A 16,877-nucleotide genomic window follows, 5' to 3' on the forward strand; every position below is an offset into this window, starting at 1 on the left:
AAATACTAAATATATGTAGCAAGTTTACATTGTATATATAAAACAAATTCTGGCAAAAGTCGTAATAGGCAATATCAAAAGAAAAATAATAGATTAGGAAAAATATTTGAATATATATGAGAGACAAAGCGTTAATATTTTCTCCTTCCTTTCCTCCCTCCCTCCCTCCCTTCCTTCCTTCCTTCTTTTCCATATCACTAAAAGGCTAGAAAATGTTAGTGCTTCAAGTGCCCCATGAACTCCTCTGGACGTGGTGATTTATCTGGGACATTAACGAGAGAGCACCACTAACTCTTTCTCATTAAATGCAAATTCTGTTTTAAAAATCTTTTCACACGTTTACCTCCATTTTCAATATTTTCCCATCCTTTTGCATTTCCTGCTGGTGGCCCCTCTGCAACATGGTTCTGCAGCCTTCTGGAGGGCTTAGCCCTGAAAGGCGCAACACAGGATGTTGCTCACCAGGGGTTTTGTGATCTGGTGTCAAATGTGCACTCCTGGCCCTTGTGGCAAGTGTTCTGTACCGTGTAGGAGTGACCAAGGGGAGCCCTGCGGCTGTGGATGGGCCTGGACGTTAAGGAAAACAGGGAGGTTCCTATCGCTTTCTAGAGAAAGAAAAGCAATACCTGGGGCTTCTGAGAGAAGATGGTAGGAACTAATGGTGAGACTGGCTATGGCTATGCAGAAGAGAACTAAAGCTGGGATGCTGAAGGATTTGGAAAGGAGTCACATAGTAGAACTTCATTTTACCAAGCGAAAGAATTAAATAAATTATTAAAGACTCTAAAAGCCACATGAATAAACATTTGCATTTTAGACTGATTCTTTTTTATTCTTACTGAAAGCTTTTATGTGTACATCATTCCATTTGGACGAAAGGGGAGAGGGAGAGAGAGAAATTTCCTTTTCCCTGTAGGGGGGAAGAAATCCACCACAAGTTCTTTTTGTCTCGGCATACAAGCCACTTCACAATATTCTCTCTTTACTGAAGGCCAACATTTATCAAGCCTAGGAGATATTAAAAATGAAAATATACACTCTTTCCTCAAAAAAGTTTGTCTACCAGGGAAAGTAGAATTAAAGCAAATGATTATGCTATGTAAAAGTATAACAATGGAAGCCATAGAAAACAGCTCCAAAGGGGAGTAATTCGTTCTACTTGTGGGAACAGGACTGATACCTCAAGGTGGTGACATCTAGGTGGGGTTTTAACAGAGGACCCTGAGGCAGACAAGGGAAGAGGCTGGGAGAACATTCCAGGTATGTGTAAAAGTAGGGCAGCGCAGAACAACCCAGCTTGAGGCAACGCAGCCATGTACTCCGAAGTGGAAGGAGAAGTAGAAGGACTCGAGGTCGCTTCATTTTCCACTTCCTCTTCATTTATCTTCCTCTGGGTAACTTCTTCCTCTGGGTAACTCCTAATTGTCCTAAAAGGTGCTGGTCAAATGTCACGTGTTTGAATTCTTCACTGCTGCCTGCTGCATACATCCTTTGTTAATGACACATTATTATAATCATTTGTGTAGGAAAATCACCAACCTGAGAGTCGACTATGTTTATACTTGCGGGGGTCAGATGCATCTGGTAATCTTATGGGGGCAGGCAGAGCTTCCAGGAATGTATTTGTATAAGGAACTGAGGACCATTCCAGGAGAAACTCATCTTGAGAGAAGATAAGCCAAGAATAACAAGTTGTTCTGTGACAAAGCCTCAGTTGTAACAGTGCAGGACAATGTGAGGACCATATTTTGTGCACCTGCTGATTCGTAAGCTTATTCCTCTCCTCCAAATCTATGTGTTCTCTTCTCTCTGTGATGCTAGTGCTGGGATTCTGCTCTGCCAATAGAAAGCACAAGAGGGAGATGGGGACGCAGGAGAGAGGAGAGACTTGTTCCCTGTGTGTCTAAGTGACAGCACTTCACCTGGGTAGAACAGCTGCTTCCCAATCCGCCTCAGAGGTTCCAGGGGCAACTGGGTGGTACCCCTCCTCAAAGGTAGAGTCCCAGCTTTGCAAGTTGTCTTCTACAAGCTTCCAGGTTATAAACAACATCTCCAGATTTCCCCCTTCCTTCCCAAGCCCTGTGGACAATGGCTGCTTCCTACAGTTGCTTTCTCTGTATGACCCTGATGTCCCCTTTTGCTTTTTAGGTCCTCTTATACTTGTTTAACCAATTCCCTACAATAAATTCTCTCTGTTAAAATCACTAATGTGGCTGCTATTTTCCTTTTGGACCCTGACTGATACACACCTCTTTCCACTCTGTTCTCCATGGACTTATATCTGAATCTTACGGGATGTCAGTAAAACACTGAAATATAATTTTATGCAAAAAAATATAATTTTACATTTTTGTATCCCTTTTAGACAATATGGCACAAAAATGAATATATTCTCGTCATTTGACCAAAGAATCTTTCTAAGATTCCTTGGCAGAAGAATTCTCCTGTGGGACTCCGTGGAAACACTAAGAGTTCAATGGTAACCCGTTGAGAAGGTCAGGACTGGAGGAAAGGAAAATTTGGCTGATGTGCAGGTGGTAAAGTAAATGAATAAGGGAGATTAAGTCAGTGAAACGAGAGGTGGACCATTGGTAAACCAGAGAGCGATTTCCTTTACGAATAAAGGAAAAATGACTGCTCAGTTCCAGCCTATTACTGCTGGAATGTGGGAATGAGAAGCCTGTATCTTCTACATTTTCAAGAAAGTTCAAAATTGAAATTTTTAGGTAAAATAGTTAGAAATGAATTCAAATTAAAAAAAGATAACTATGTAAGTCAAACAATATCTTTCATCATTATGGATCATTGTTCACTAGTTCTCAATTCTTCAGGAACTAATAGAATTTTTTCATGAGACTTGTAGGAGCCTTAGGAATACTGGATCTTGGGAGGTATCTTTGCAGAGCACTTTGTTTCTATAATTGCAAATGTGGGTAAGAACCAGTGACACACAGGTTCTTCTTCCTAAATAGACTGTGAACACCCTGGGGGTCAAGGATTATTGTGCAACGATTACAGGGGCAAGGATTATGTCTAATTCACCTGTTATGTCTAGCCCCTGGCATAATGCTTGGGCTATTCAATAAGTTTTAATGAATGGATAAATTAGTTATTAAGATAATGTAATGTGCAAAGTACAGCTTGGAAATTTGACCTGTGTTCTTCTCCTGGATTTACCATTAGCCGTGTGACTTTGGGAAACCACTTAATTTATCTGAAATGAATTTTCTCATCAGTAAAGTGGAGCTACTAGTCCCTACCATTCAAGGTTTTCTGTTTCTATTATTTATTAAAAACCTCTCTTCAAGGTTGTATCAATTTATCCTCAACTTATTAAGATAGCAAATGTGAAGGTGATTTGTGGAGGGATTAGCTATGAATGGGTTCAAATGCTTTGTCCTTCAGTAGTTTGCTCTATGTCTGTAGCACAACTAGGGCTAAAACTTTGATGCAAAGTATCCTAGTCCAGAGATATTTTACTTGCATGTGCTGACAGTCAATAAGCATGTATTGGGAGATAATTAGTTTATTCGCATTGAATTGCATTTCTCCCAGAACAACTCTATGTTGAACATTCACCTACCATTCAATGAGGATAACTTCCCACAGGACCTACATTTATGCAGCTCAAATCTTTTAAAGTATTTTTAAAAGGATGTATCTTTGATTAATTTTCCTTTTCTGGAGTATCTAAGGTTATGATTTGAGTTAATAGCCCTCTTATGAAATGTACTCTTTGGATTTCTTCCCAGAAGTCACTTTTTCTATTCTCAAATTATTTGAAGTAATGAAACTAGTACTTTCTTGTAGTGCCAGTACTTAATGTGTTTGAGGTGTTTATGTGATGAAAAGGGGTCTGGATGCCACGAGACAGAAAGCTCCTCCCTCCTCATTCCCTCACTGTTAACTTTTTGTTGGCTTTACCCAAGGCCTCCAGAGCATCTCCATTAAATGTGACCCAGAGGTCCCTCTCTTTTATTTCTCCTGTGTGCCGTAATTTCACTGTCAATCTTCTGGTAAATGTGAGTTTGGTCATGTGACAAGGGAGTACAGGCTAATTTATTAGATCCTGGGAAAACACACTTCATAGAGTTAGACTAATTATAAATACATATTTTTGTTATCCAATTAATTCACCTTGAACTCAGTTGGTATAATCATTAAGCTTTTTAAAGATATGTTCTAGTTTACTTGCTACACTACAGATTTTAGACTCACCAAGTCTCCACAATCATGTGTGGCAATCCTTAAAATAAATATTTCTCTATACCTGTAGCGATATAGAGATACAGATAGAGAGATATAAAACCAACAGGATGTATGTATGTATAGGTATAGGATACAGTTTGTTGGTTCTATCATCTATCTATCTATATCAATCTATCTCTACACACACAAACATTCTGTTGGTTCTATTTCTTGGGAGAAACATGACTACTATAAAACCGTAAAAGAAAAATGTATAAATTAAATTTCATCAAAATTTAAAACTTTTGCTCTTCTCAAGACACCATAAAGAAAATGAAAGTCATGCCACAGACTGGCAGAAATCATTTGATATGTTCATATGAAAAAGGACTTGTATTCAGAATACATGAAGAAACTTACACCTCAATAATGCAATAATACATGACCAAGATACGAACAGGCACTTCACAAAAAGAAGATTGGCAAATGGCTAATAGGCACATAAAAAAAGATACTCAACATTAATCGTGTCAAATATACACAAAGCTGGACACTAGTTAAAGTTTTGGGGACAGATTTTATTCAGTAATACTATTGCAATAGGAAAAAGAGTCCAGTGTGAACTGAGCTCAACATTGATTTATGCAGAAGTGATTAGGTATTTTAATGGAAGACTGAGGGAATAGGGAGGGGAGAACAGTGGGTGCTGAGTAGAGTCATGGAAGTAGAAATTTATAAAAAGCGGGAAGAGGGGTTAGTTATTGTGACCAGACCTTCTGGGTTTGTTAATCAGCATTTATCAGGAAGAAAAAGAAACTTCTTGAATCTTTTTGACAGGAGGCAGTGATGTAAATTAGGGCAAGGAGTCCTGTGAAGGTGGGTCCTTGTCCTCCCACACAAAGTGGGAGCAAGATGAGAGTTAACTCCCCCAGTGCTTGCATTTCAAAGAGATGACTCTCACTCATGTTCTTGAGGAAACAGTTTTGGGTGGTAGATTTATATTTCAACAGGCAGAGAAAGGATTTATAATTGAGAAGTTTCTGAAGTCACTGCTCCTAAGAGGAGATTCAGGGGTCTATCTGCCGGTTACCATTTTAAGGGAAACTGGGGTCATCCTAGGGATGACGCCTTGAGCTGTTAGAAACTATGCTAGTGTTTGTTCAAGTCTCTTAGTTTGGGAGGACAAAACCATTTAGGCTAAGAAGGTGCAGTTTTTATAAGTCAAAGTTGAGTCCTAGTTGAGAAAGAGCTCAGAGAAGCCTTGCTAGACTTTGGTCAAGGAGAGCATCTTTGTCATGAGTCATCAGGAAAACTACAGTGAGGTAACATTACACACTTTAAAGTTTACTTTAAAATTACTTTAAAGAAAGTGGTACAAATACTTTGGAAAACAATTTGGGAGTTTCTTGTAAAGTTAAGCATTATAAGTTACTATCTTACTGAGACATTTTGCTTCTACATATTTACCCAAGAAGTGTCCATCAGGAAGTGATTGGGTGAACAAACTCAGGTGTATCTATACAGTGGAACCCTACTCAGCAAATACAGTGGAACAAACCACAAATACATGCCACAAATAGATGAATCTCAAAACCATGCTGAGTGAAAGAAGACAGACCAAAGAGTATCTGTGGTATGATTTTATTTATATAAAATTCTATAAAACACAAACTAACCTGTGATAACAGAAAGTAGATCATCAGTCTGGGGAAAGAAGTGGAGGGAGGGGTAGATTTCAAAGAATCAGGAAGAAACTTTTGGAGGTGATAGAAATGTTTAGTATGTTGGTTGGGACGATAGTTTCAATGGAAAACTCATAAATCATTTACTTAAAGTATGTACGGTTTATTGCATGTAAAGTATACCCCAGTAATGGATTAAAAATTGAGATTTCAAACATCCATTACGAACATTTATTTAGCACGTTTATTAAACTGAGAAAACAAGAAACAACTTTGCTTGTAATAATAGTATCTAGATCATAGGTTGCCAACTTTTTCTATAAAGAGCCAGGCAGTATATATTTTAGGCAGGCCACATGCAGTTTCTGCAGCATATGGTTTTTATTTTATTCTATTTCTTTTTTAACACCTTAAAAATGTGAAGACTATTCATGTGGGCCAAACAAAATAGGCTGTGGACCAAATTTATTTCAATCCATCATTTTATTCATATCCATTTTATTTTAATATTGATTTTTTTGAAATGGGCTCACCTGATCTTATTTGATGAGGGATAATACATTTGCAAGGTTGCTAGAGATGATAGTTCTCATCTTACCACTGGGGGGAAGCTGACTGCAGGGGAGCTTGAGTGGATTTTCAGATGGTCAATCAGTGCCACCAAACTGTAACTGGAACATTTCATTTTAAGGAAGATGTAGTAATTTGGAAAGGAAATAATATAATGATAACTAATATTAAAATAGCACCTTCCTAGTGTTTATGTCATATTTATTATGGTCATATTTATTATGTTTTTAACCCTCCCAGGAATCCTATGATTTTGTTAGGCAGAAAATAGTAAACATTTATAGAGACTCTATCATTGATAAAATAAATTCACTTATTTTATGTAATTAAATCTTCACAGTAAACCCTAGCCTTGGAATGATTAAAATCTAATTGTTACCCCAGAACCTTATTATTCATACCTTTAAATAACTTAATCTTTCCTTCTTTATAAAATGTATTTGTAATCATCAAATGAATTTGTAGACAAGCCAAATTTATAGATATTTTTCATATTAAACCCTGATGGTATTTGAAGTGTAGGAAGCATGTCTAAAGCACTGCCCTGTTTTGTCTATGTCAATGGACAATTTTTTTCAATATGAAATTCCATGGTTCATGAATACCATGTGCAATGTACTCCACTAACATGGCCTAAAACTTTACATGTACATTCATCTCTTTTTGATAAAAGAAGAAAACAATCACGTAAAATATCTTTAATGTTCCCTGTAAAAATTTAGATACCACACTTCATATGTTTTAAAACCATTTTTAAAAATTAGTAAACAATAGAATCAGACTGCATCTTTTAGTTAGAAAATTAGAAAAAAAATTGAGTAAAAGCTTCTTTTTCATCCTGGAAAATGGTATTCATAGAAAATGAAGAGAATGTTTAAAAAGTTACATGAAATACTACATACCCTCAATACAGTAAATTATTAGATGTGCTTACATTAAAACCCAGTGTAATTTTTAAAATATTTCTTGTTGATCACCTTTCTCAGACTAAAATACGAAAATCAAAATCACATGTTGGAAGAGTGATGAGTTACATTATTTTCTTTGCTATTTCCTGGGTATAATTTACTTGGGCATGTACATAAACTAGGAATGATTTATCTAGTTTATACAGAATAGTAATTTCCCACGTAATTTTACCCAGTTTCTGCAGAAACTCATTTTGGGCTAACTGCAGTAGTTAATAAATCATTAGAGGGAATTTGCTTTGTGATAGGTATAATTAATAATCAAGACTTCTAGACTTATTCCTTCAAAACCTTCTATATTAATCAAATTGCTCACATTTCTAAAGGCAGCAGTAGGCACCATACATATTTTTGCAGCAATATAAATTGTATTAGGGATAAATATCTTGGAAGCATAATGAAGTCTTTTCAAATAGTTTTGCACTTCTGTCTGATTCACAGGGTAATTTACTGTGGAAATTGAATTAAACTGTTGAGGATTTCTTTGAGGTGATTTAATTCTGAAGAGAACAAAACAGGAAAAATGGCAAATATTGGAAAAATCTGAAAGAGGTTTCTGAGTTTCAGTCTTTTTTGGAAAGAACAAAACGGAAAGTGTACTGCAGGATATTTATTGGGCCATACTTTGAAGAATCTTGTGGTTTTATCATTGTTTCAAAACATACATTTTAGAGTCTCCAGGGAGAGCCAGTACTTCAAAATGCATTAACTGTCTGGAAAATTGGTGTAAGGCAGGCAAGGTGCCCCTATCTTGATAAGGGTTTATTCGCATCTCTCTCAGACCTTGGTTAGTCCTAGGAAAATTTATAACGAAGGCATTCTGGTGATAATTTTGATATCTCTTGTGTGTTGGAGTCCAGACATAGGGCTGCTACTAAAATCATAGTTATAAATGTACAAACCACATTGTATAAATGTGTAATCCTAGCATATGAAAAACCATTTCAGATGTCTGTTATCATCCTCAGGGCTCTAGACAGTCTGAGACCCACCTCTGGCTGCTTCGTCTGGTGCTGGTGGCAATAAGCCAAGTTTCCAGGCTGTGTAACAGGGCTTGTTAGGTGGATGGTCTCTGCTGCTGAATTTGCTTCTTGACTCAAAGCCACCAAGGCTGTGGGAGCAGTCATTGGCACACAAGGAGACTCTCCATTCCTGCTAACAGAGTCTTATTCACTGTGGCTCAGTGACTCTGGGAAACAGGAGGTTTATCAGGCAGCTAGTGTCACTGGTAATTTTTCAAGATACTCAGTTGTCAAGGTATCTTAACAGTCCACACACACATTCACATGCCCACATGTGTGTGCACTTGTATACTCATGCACTCTTAACATGCAAGTTAAAGAGAGAAACCTTTTTCATCATCTCATAATTATAGAAACTTTATGGATGTTAAACAGATATTAGGTCATGAAGGCAGACTTGGTTACTCACCATTGTTTTAATTTGGCAGGAGAAGAAATAGCTGTTGATTCAAATTTTAATACAAGAATTACGTGTACGAGTTAAAACAACAACAGCAACAACAATAAACATAGAACCTTGAACCAAACATCCTCATGCTTAGATTACAACTGAATAAAATGATAACCAATTTCAACAGGTGCACAAGTAATTCAGGATCATAAGTCAGCATGTGAATTTCTACGTCACAATTCTCATGCAGGAAGGAATGCTGTAGACAGTTGACCCTAAGAGCTATCTGTGGGAAATTTATAACCTTGGCATTCAAGATCACCAGACTTGTCAGGAGGGGAATAGCACTAACATATTTGTCCTTTCAACTCAAATATCTTATTTCCTTATTTGCAATTTAAAATATACTGTGGTATTTCACTTCCATCCACACAAATGTTAGGGCTTCTGAATTGCTTTTTTCTTTTCTTTTTTCTTTTTTTTAAATAATGTTTCATAGGAAAGAATAATGATATGAAACAAATTGTAAGGTGGCCTTGAGAAAGACTGGGAACAGATTCTCCACATCCCCCACCCTAGTACATACTTTCCAGTGCTTGACTAATGGTTTTTTTTAATCAATAAAACAGGGAACAATGCAGGCTTTGACAATTATAGCCAATGTCTTCAAACACTGCTGTGGGGTCAGCATGCCATCCCATAGAAATAGGTTCAAAATTGCTGCCACCCGAGCGGTCCCTGGGCCTTTTTAGAAGCTGCCCCAGGCCCAATACTGGTGGTAGCTGGCCTTGGTTCACAGTGAGGCCATGCCAACACGCCTGGGAGACAATTCGACTCACTGATGCACTAAAAGCAATCAAGAAACAATTACAACAGGAGAACGCACATAAGGGACACTCCTGGAACACATGCTCAGGAGATCAGGGAGACTGCACCATTCGACCACACAGGACACCTACTACATAAGGACACCCAGGAAAGACTGAGAGACATAGGAGATCTATCTAACACATAGAAGCAAACACCGAACAGCAGCCAGAATGAGGAATCAAAGAAACATGTCCCAAATAAAAGAACAGGAGAAACCTCTAGAAATAGAACTAAATGAAATGGAGTCAACCAACCTACTTGAGACAGAACTTAACATACTGGTTATAAGAAAGCTTAAGGAACTTAGAATTAAACCAAAGAGATAGTAAGCATAAGGAAGGACATAAAAAACATAGAAAGAACCAGTCAGAAATAAAGAATACGATAACTGAAATGAAGAATATACTAGAAAGAATCAACAGCATATTAGATAAAGCAGAGGATTGAATTGGTGATTTAAAAGAAAACACCCAATTAGAACAAAAAGAAAAAAGAATAATAATAAAAAGAAGATAGTTTAAGGGACCTTTGGGACAACACCAAGCATAACATTCATGTCATAGAAGTACGAAGGAGAAGAGAGGGAGCAAGGAATTGAGATCATATTTAAAGAAATAGTGACTGAAAACTTCCCTAACCTGGCGGAAGAAATAGATATACAAACCCAGGAAGTGCAGAGAGTCCCTAACAAGAATGAACCCAAACAGGCACACATAAAGACACATAATTAAAATGGCAAATGTTAAAGACAAAGAGAGAATCCTAAAAGCAGCAAGAGAAAGGCAACTAGTTACTTACAAGGAATCTCCCATAAGACTGATTTCTCAACAGAAACTTTATAGACCAGAGGAAGTGTCAGGAAATATTAAAAGTAATGAAAACCAAGGGCCTACAACCAAGACTACTCTACCCAGCAAGGCTATCATTTAAAACTGAAGAAGAGATAAAGACAAGAAAAGCTAAAGGAATTCATTACCACCAAGCCAGTATTACAAGAAATGTTCAAAGGACTTCTTGAAGCAGAAGAAAGGAGAAAACAAACAATGATCAAAAATATGAATAATAAAATGACAATAACTATGTACCTATTAGTAATCACTTTAAATATAAATAGATTAATTGTGCCAATTAAAAGATGAAGGGTAGCTGAATGGATAAGAAAACAAGACCCATGCATACGCTGTCTTCAAGATACCCACCTCAGAATGAAAGACACGTATAGACTAAAAGGGATGGTAAAACATATTTCACACAAAGAGAAATGAGATAAAAGCTGGGGTAGCAATACTTACAGCAGACAAAATAGACTTTAAAATGAAGATTATAATAAGAGACAAAGGACATTATATAATAATAAAGGGATCAATCCAACAAGAGGACATCACCCTAGTAAACATTTGTGCACCCAACATAGGAGCACCTAAATATACAAAACAAATACTGACTGACATAAAGGCAAAGACCATCAGTAACAGTCATACCGTGTTTCCCCGAAAATAAGACCTACCCAGACAATCAACTCTAATGCGTCTTTTGGAGCAAAAATTAATATAAGAACTGGCATTATATTATATTACATTACATTACATTACATTACATTACATTACATTATATTATATTGTAAGACCCGGTCTCATTTTACTATAAGACTGGGTCTCATATTAATTTTTACTTCAAAAGACATATTAGAGCTGATTGTCTGGCTAGGTCTTATTTTCAGGGAAACACGGTAGTAGGGAATTTTAACAACTCACTGACACCAATACAGAACTTCCAGACAGAAAATCAACATAGAAACAGCAGCCTTAAATGAGGCACTGGATCAGGTGGATTTAATTGATATTTATAGAGCATTTTACCCAAAACAACACAATATACTTTTTTTTCAAGTGTGCATGGAACATTTCCCAAGATAGACCACATGCTAGGCCACAGATCAAGTCTCAATAAATTTAAGAAGATTGAAATCCCATTTAGTGTCTTCTCTGACCACAGTGGTATGAAATTAGAAATCAATTACAAGAAAAAACTGAAAAACACACAAACACATGAAGGCTAAATAACATGCTACTAAATAATGAATGGGTCAACAATTCATCAAGGAATCAAGGAGATCAAGGAATTAATATAAAGTTACCTTGAGACAAATGAAAATGAAAACACAATGATCCAAAATCTATGGGACACAGAGAAAGCAGTCCTAAGAGGGAAATTCATAGCATTGCAGGCCTACCACAAGAAACAAGAAAAATCTCAAACAGTATAACTTTACATCTAAGGGAACTAGAAGAATAGCAAACAAAGACCAGAGTGAGTACAAGAAAGGAAATGAGATCAGAGTGGAAATATGAGATGTGATCAAAACATACAGTAAATGTTTAAATAAAAAATATTTATTTCAGTAAAAGACATATTGCCATTAATCCCCCTCAAAATACTCCTCCTCCCTTCAGACACAGTTATCCCATCATTCTTGCGACTTTCTGAGGCAGTTCTGGAAGTCTTCTTTCATGAGTGTCTTTAGTTGTGCTGTAGTGGCTGCCTCAATGTCCTGAATCAATTCAAAATATTTACCTTTCATGGTCATTTTGACTTTGGGGAAGAGCCAGAAGTCATGCGGTGCCAGATTCGGTGAATAAGGTGGATGAGGACACACTGTAATATTTTTATTTGACAGAAATTTTCATACCAGCAGCAATGTACGACATGGAGCCTTTCCATTGTGATCAAGAAATATGGTGAGTGGTGCTGCTGAGTGCCATACAACAGAAGGGCAAGGGTCTTCAATATGGGAAGCAACACATCAAACCTTAGTAACAGTGTGTGAGAAGTTTCAACTTGATTGGTGCAATCAGTTGAGTGTGAGCTATGGGTGAGAGAAGGTGTGTTTTAAAGTGTGCTGTAAATCATGGATCACAACACAACTGCATTAACATGAAATGGACAAATAGTTTCATCCTCCATCATGACAGCACTGCATGTCACACATTGTTCTGTTTACTGCAGTGCTATTCATAATAGGCACGATATGGAAGCAACCAAAATGCCCATCAATAGACAACTGGATCAAGAAATTCTGGTACAATGGAGTATCACTCTGCCATAACAAACAATGAAATCTTACCATTGCAGCAACATGGATTGACTTAGGGGACATCATGCCAAGTGAAATAAGTCAGACTGAGAAACACAAATACCATATGATCTCACTTACATGTGGAATCTAAAGAACAGAATAAGCGAACAAAAATGAAATAACAGACTCATAGATGCAGAGAACAAACTGATGGTTGCTAGAATGGAGGGGGTTGGGGGATGGTGAGAAAGGTAAAGGGATTAGGAAGTACACGTTGGTAGTTACAAAATCATCACAGGAATGTAAAATACAACATGGGGAATACAGTTAATAATGTAAATTATATATGGTGTCAGGTGGGTACTAGACTTATCAGGAGGATCACTTCATACATTATATAAATGCTTAACCACTGGGCTGTATACAAGAAAACTAATATAAAATAATATTGACTGTTAATTATTATTTAATTATTTAACGAGATGTAAAGTACATATAGGGAATATAGTCAGTGGTATTGTAATAGCTATGTATGGTGCCAGATGGGTAGTAGACTTGTTAGGGATATCACTTTGTGAGGTATGTAAATTTCTAATCATTATATTATTTTGTACACCTGAAACTAACAATTAAAAAAAAATTGCTGCCACCCAAGATAAAGGTGTGTGGCTTCTCCGTCATGATGTTTTTGTTTTTCTTAAAATCGGGGATATTTTCTTGCATCTTACCTATTCACCCGGTTCAAAGTACACAACTTTGCTGTAGGATGTGAGATATTTATGCATATAACCATATACAGGTAAGCTAAGTCACTTTATGCTGAGCATAAAATCCATAATATTAAAACAACCTCTTTAATCGCTTCCTATTGTATTTAGAATAAATTTAAAAGGAAAATCTCAATAACTCCCAAGCATGGCCTCCAAGATTCTTCACGTTCACCTTTCCCTCCTCATCTTGCCCATCTTCTTCCCTGTGCTGGAGCAATACTGGCTTTCTTTCTGTTCATGGAACGTATGAAGCTTGTTCTCACCTCACGGCTCTGGTTCTCACTGTTTCCTCTTTCTCTGATCTTTATGTACCTGGCTTCTTTTTATCATTTAGTTCTCAACTTAAAAAATTTCACAGAGAGGCCTTCCAGACCACCATTACCAAAGTAGCTAGCTCTCCTGTTGCCTTTGTCAAATCTCTCAATGTTATTTCTTTCATAACACTTTTCATTATCTGAAATTAATTACTTTTTAGAAACTTATTAATGTCTATCGCCAACCCTCCTACCTGAACTTCTTGAATATAAGCCTCATGAAGGCAAGGACTCTTCTGTATTCTCACCGTTGATCCCAGCACCTAAATCAGTGCCTGGTGCAGAGTGAAAGCAGGATAATCAAGAGAGTGGAGGCTTACGTCGCTCTGAGCTAGGACAACTTTTAAAGCATTGAATAGTTTCAGGGACACTTTTATTACTCATTTATCTGTCTACACAACCTTCTTCTAAGCCCTAATTCTAAACCATTTGTAGGAGCCTGTATTTATTAGGGTAATGTTACCAGCGGCAAGAGATTAAACTCCATAGTCTCAGTGGCTTAGGGTAATACAAGTTTATTTCTCTCTCATGTCACAGTGCTGTGTGTAATTTCTGGTTGGTTGGCTTCCATGTGCTCATTTAGAGACCCAGGCTCCTTCCATCTGTGGCTCTACCTACCTCTAGAAATTTGGTGCTTTCTTCATTTACTCAGTAGGTGGGGAAGGAGACTGGGGAGAAGACATGCGTGTGTTTTGACCATTTCATCCACGAAGTGGTACCTATCACCTCATTCTCATTCCATTGGCCACATTCATCCATGCAGGCACATGTAACTGCCAGAGGGACTGGGGAAAGTAGTCCAGCTGTGAGCCAAGGGAAACAGACGTGGGATTTGGTGAACACCGCTAAATTAATTAAATAAGGCGGCCATTAGGTGGAGATGGCTCTACTGCCATGGTGGCCTATGTAAACAAACTAAAATCGAAACCTATACATGCCTCAAGGTTATGAAATCAAAACGCTAACGGCAACCAGTCACAAAGAGCCAACTAGGCTTTAAGCTAGAGCCAGTCAAAGGATTTCCTCTTTCCTTCTGCATTTTCTCTGTAAGTCTTTCCCATGGCTCCTGTTGGAGACACTCCTATTTCCAGTTTGGCAATGACCCATTGGAATTGATTTCTGCTCAAATAAACTCTTGAACCTTTCACCTCTGGTTGTAGGCCCTGATTCAATCAGCTGGTATTCCTCTGGAATGCTCCCCTTGGTCCCCTGAAATCCTATTTTCGTTTAGCCAGGTAAACGTTCATTTTATTATTTATTTTTAAGTTTTTTAAATTTTTTTTTTTAAACATTCATTTTATTGCCTTGGAGTCTCTGATATTGATTCCCGTAGCCTTGGCCCACTTCCCCTTGGCCACTGATTCGTCTAATAGCCTGTGCCTTTGATCTGTGTTTGCTCACACCCCTGACTCATTATACACAGGTCCTCATTAGCTTTGCACAGCTCTGTCACCGCTCTGCTCCTCTGCACCAGGTCACTTGCACCCAGTTGACTCTATCCTCTCGGCAGTATCTCCACTGGGGGATTTTCCATGTAACTTCTTCCTATTAACTTCAGCTTCAATTTTCTTAGGAAGTCTAGACAGTACTTTAAAACTTTCCTTTACATCACAGCATCATCTTTAGGACAGTTGAGCATCACATTTTTGGGAGTTTCCATAGCCATTTATTAAAGCCTGCTCCGATACGAGCAGTGGTAAAATTAAGTAGGGGAAACAACATGTGCTTTGAGATTAAATATACCTGACTTTAGATCCATATTCTAATTTATTAACTGACTCATGCCATGAAGATGGTGATAATATTATTGCTCAGATTTATTGTGAAGATTAATCAAAATAAGACTACTTAGCATATAGTAGTTTCTCAATAAATATTAATAGGTTAACAGCCTACCCTCATTTATTCCTATTTGTAGATGGGAACTCTGGAATAGATAAAGCAATGTCTGGCGAAATGGAACATGACTAATTCAACTTTATAATAGCAGGGAGTCTATGAGTAGTGTAAGTTTTGCTTTGCACAATGTAGAGTGGAGACTCAGGAACTGGCTTGTGAAGTCTGCATTCTGACAAGTAGTAAACTAGCAAGGTTTGAGCCACAACTCCGTAGGATCGCACAGGCTGTGCACTGCACAATTCAGTGGGAGGTCCACTTTTACAGCTAATGATGTGAATGACCCCTCTGGGAGCTATTCAGTGAAACAGTCCTGGAAAATTGATTGGATTTGGTTGCAATAACTTTCTTGATTTCTTTCAGTACAATTTAGAGACATAAGGTTTTCCAGCTACATGCTTTAAACTACTCCAACTCCACTTGAATTATTTTTGTTCTAGTTTTTAAAATATGAAACAGATCATAGTAACAGGGGATCGAAAAGTTAACATTTAAATGTACAAGTAATTGCAAACATCACTTAATTTAATTATTTTTCAAATTTGTAGAGTAGGCTATTAAGTTAATACAAACTCACTGGACAAGTGGAAAAGAAAATGAGAGCATTTTTATTCTTGATAATTCTTAGATAGTTGGTAGTTTTTGAAAACAAGAAATAGAATGGTTGACATGCATTATCTGGTTCAATAAACAAAATGTAGTTTTCTCCTCTTCCCTGCTCATTCTAACTTTAAGTTTACAGGTTCTCCTATAGCACAGATGTGATTTCCCAGACCTGCTTAGACAAGTGCCATAGCAGAATATATTTCAGACTTACAGATATTAGTGTACGATAAGTACCATGGAAAAAGGCAGTAGTTTATGTGAAATTATAAGTTCTCACCAGAACAACTGGTACAGATATATACGGTTGCTGTCCCTGACACCATACAGTTATGAATGTTTCACGGATTGTTGATGTAGTCCAAAGAAGACAAATTGCGGCTATTCCCTTCTGCATTGTCAATTAGGTGAGCAGATGTAACTGCTAAGATGCGAGGTCTTTGGGGAGCCATTGCCTGTGTTACCAAAATTAAAGTTAGGCTGGATGTTAGGAGATCCCTGCTCAAATCCCCTAATTACATTTACCA

The 16,877-nt window shown here is 37.3% G+C and overlaps 1 long non-coding RNA gene across 1 annotated transcript in view; it reads left to right on the forward strand.

Moving 5' to 3' along the window:
- LOC308502343 overlaps positions 1-16,877 on the forward strand; it is a 112,362-nt gene that overhangs the window by 14,477 nt on the left and 81,008 nt on the right. The gene's annotated exons all lie outside the window — the stretch shown is intronic.

Source organism: Rhinolophus hipposideros (genome assembly GCF_964194185.1).
Source record: "Rhinolophus hipposideros genome assembly, chromosome: 9".
Classification (NCBI taxonomy): domain Eukaryota; kingdom Metazoa; phylum Chordata; class Mammalia; order Chiroptera; family Rhinolophidae; genus Rhinolophus; species Rhinolophus hipposideros.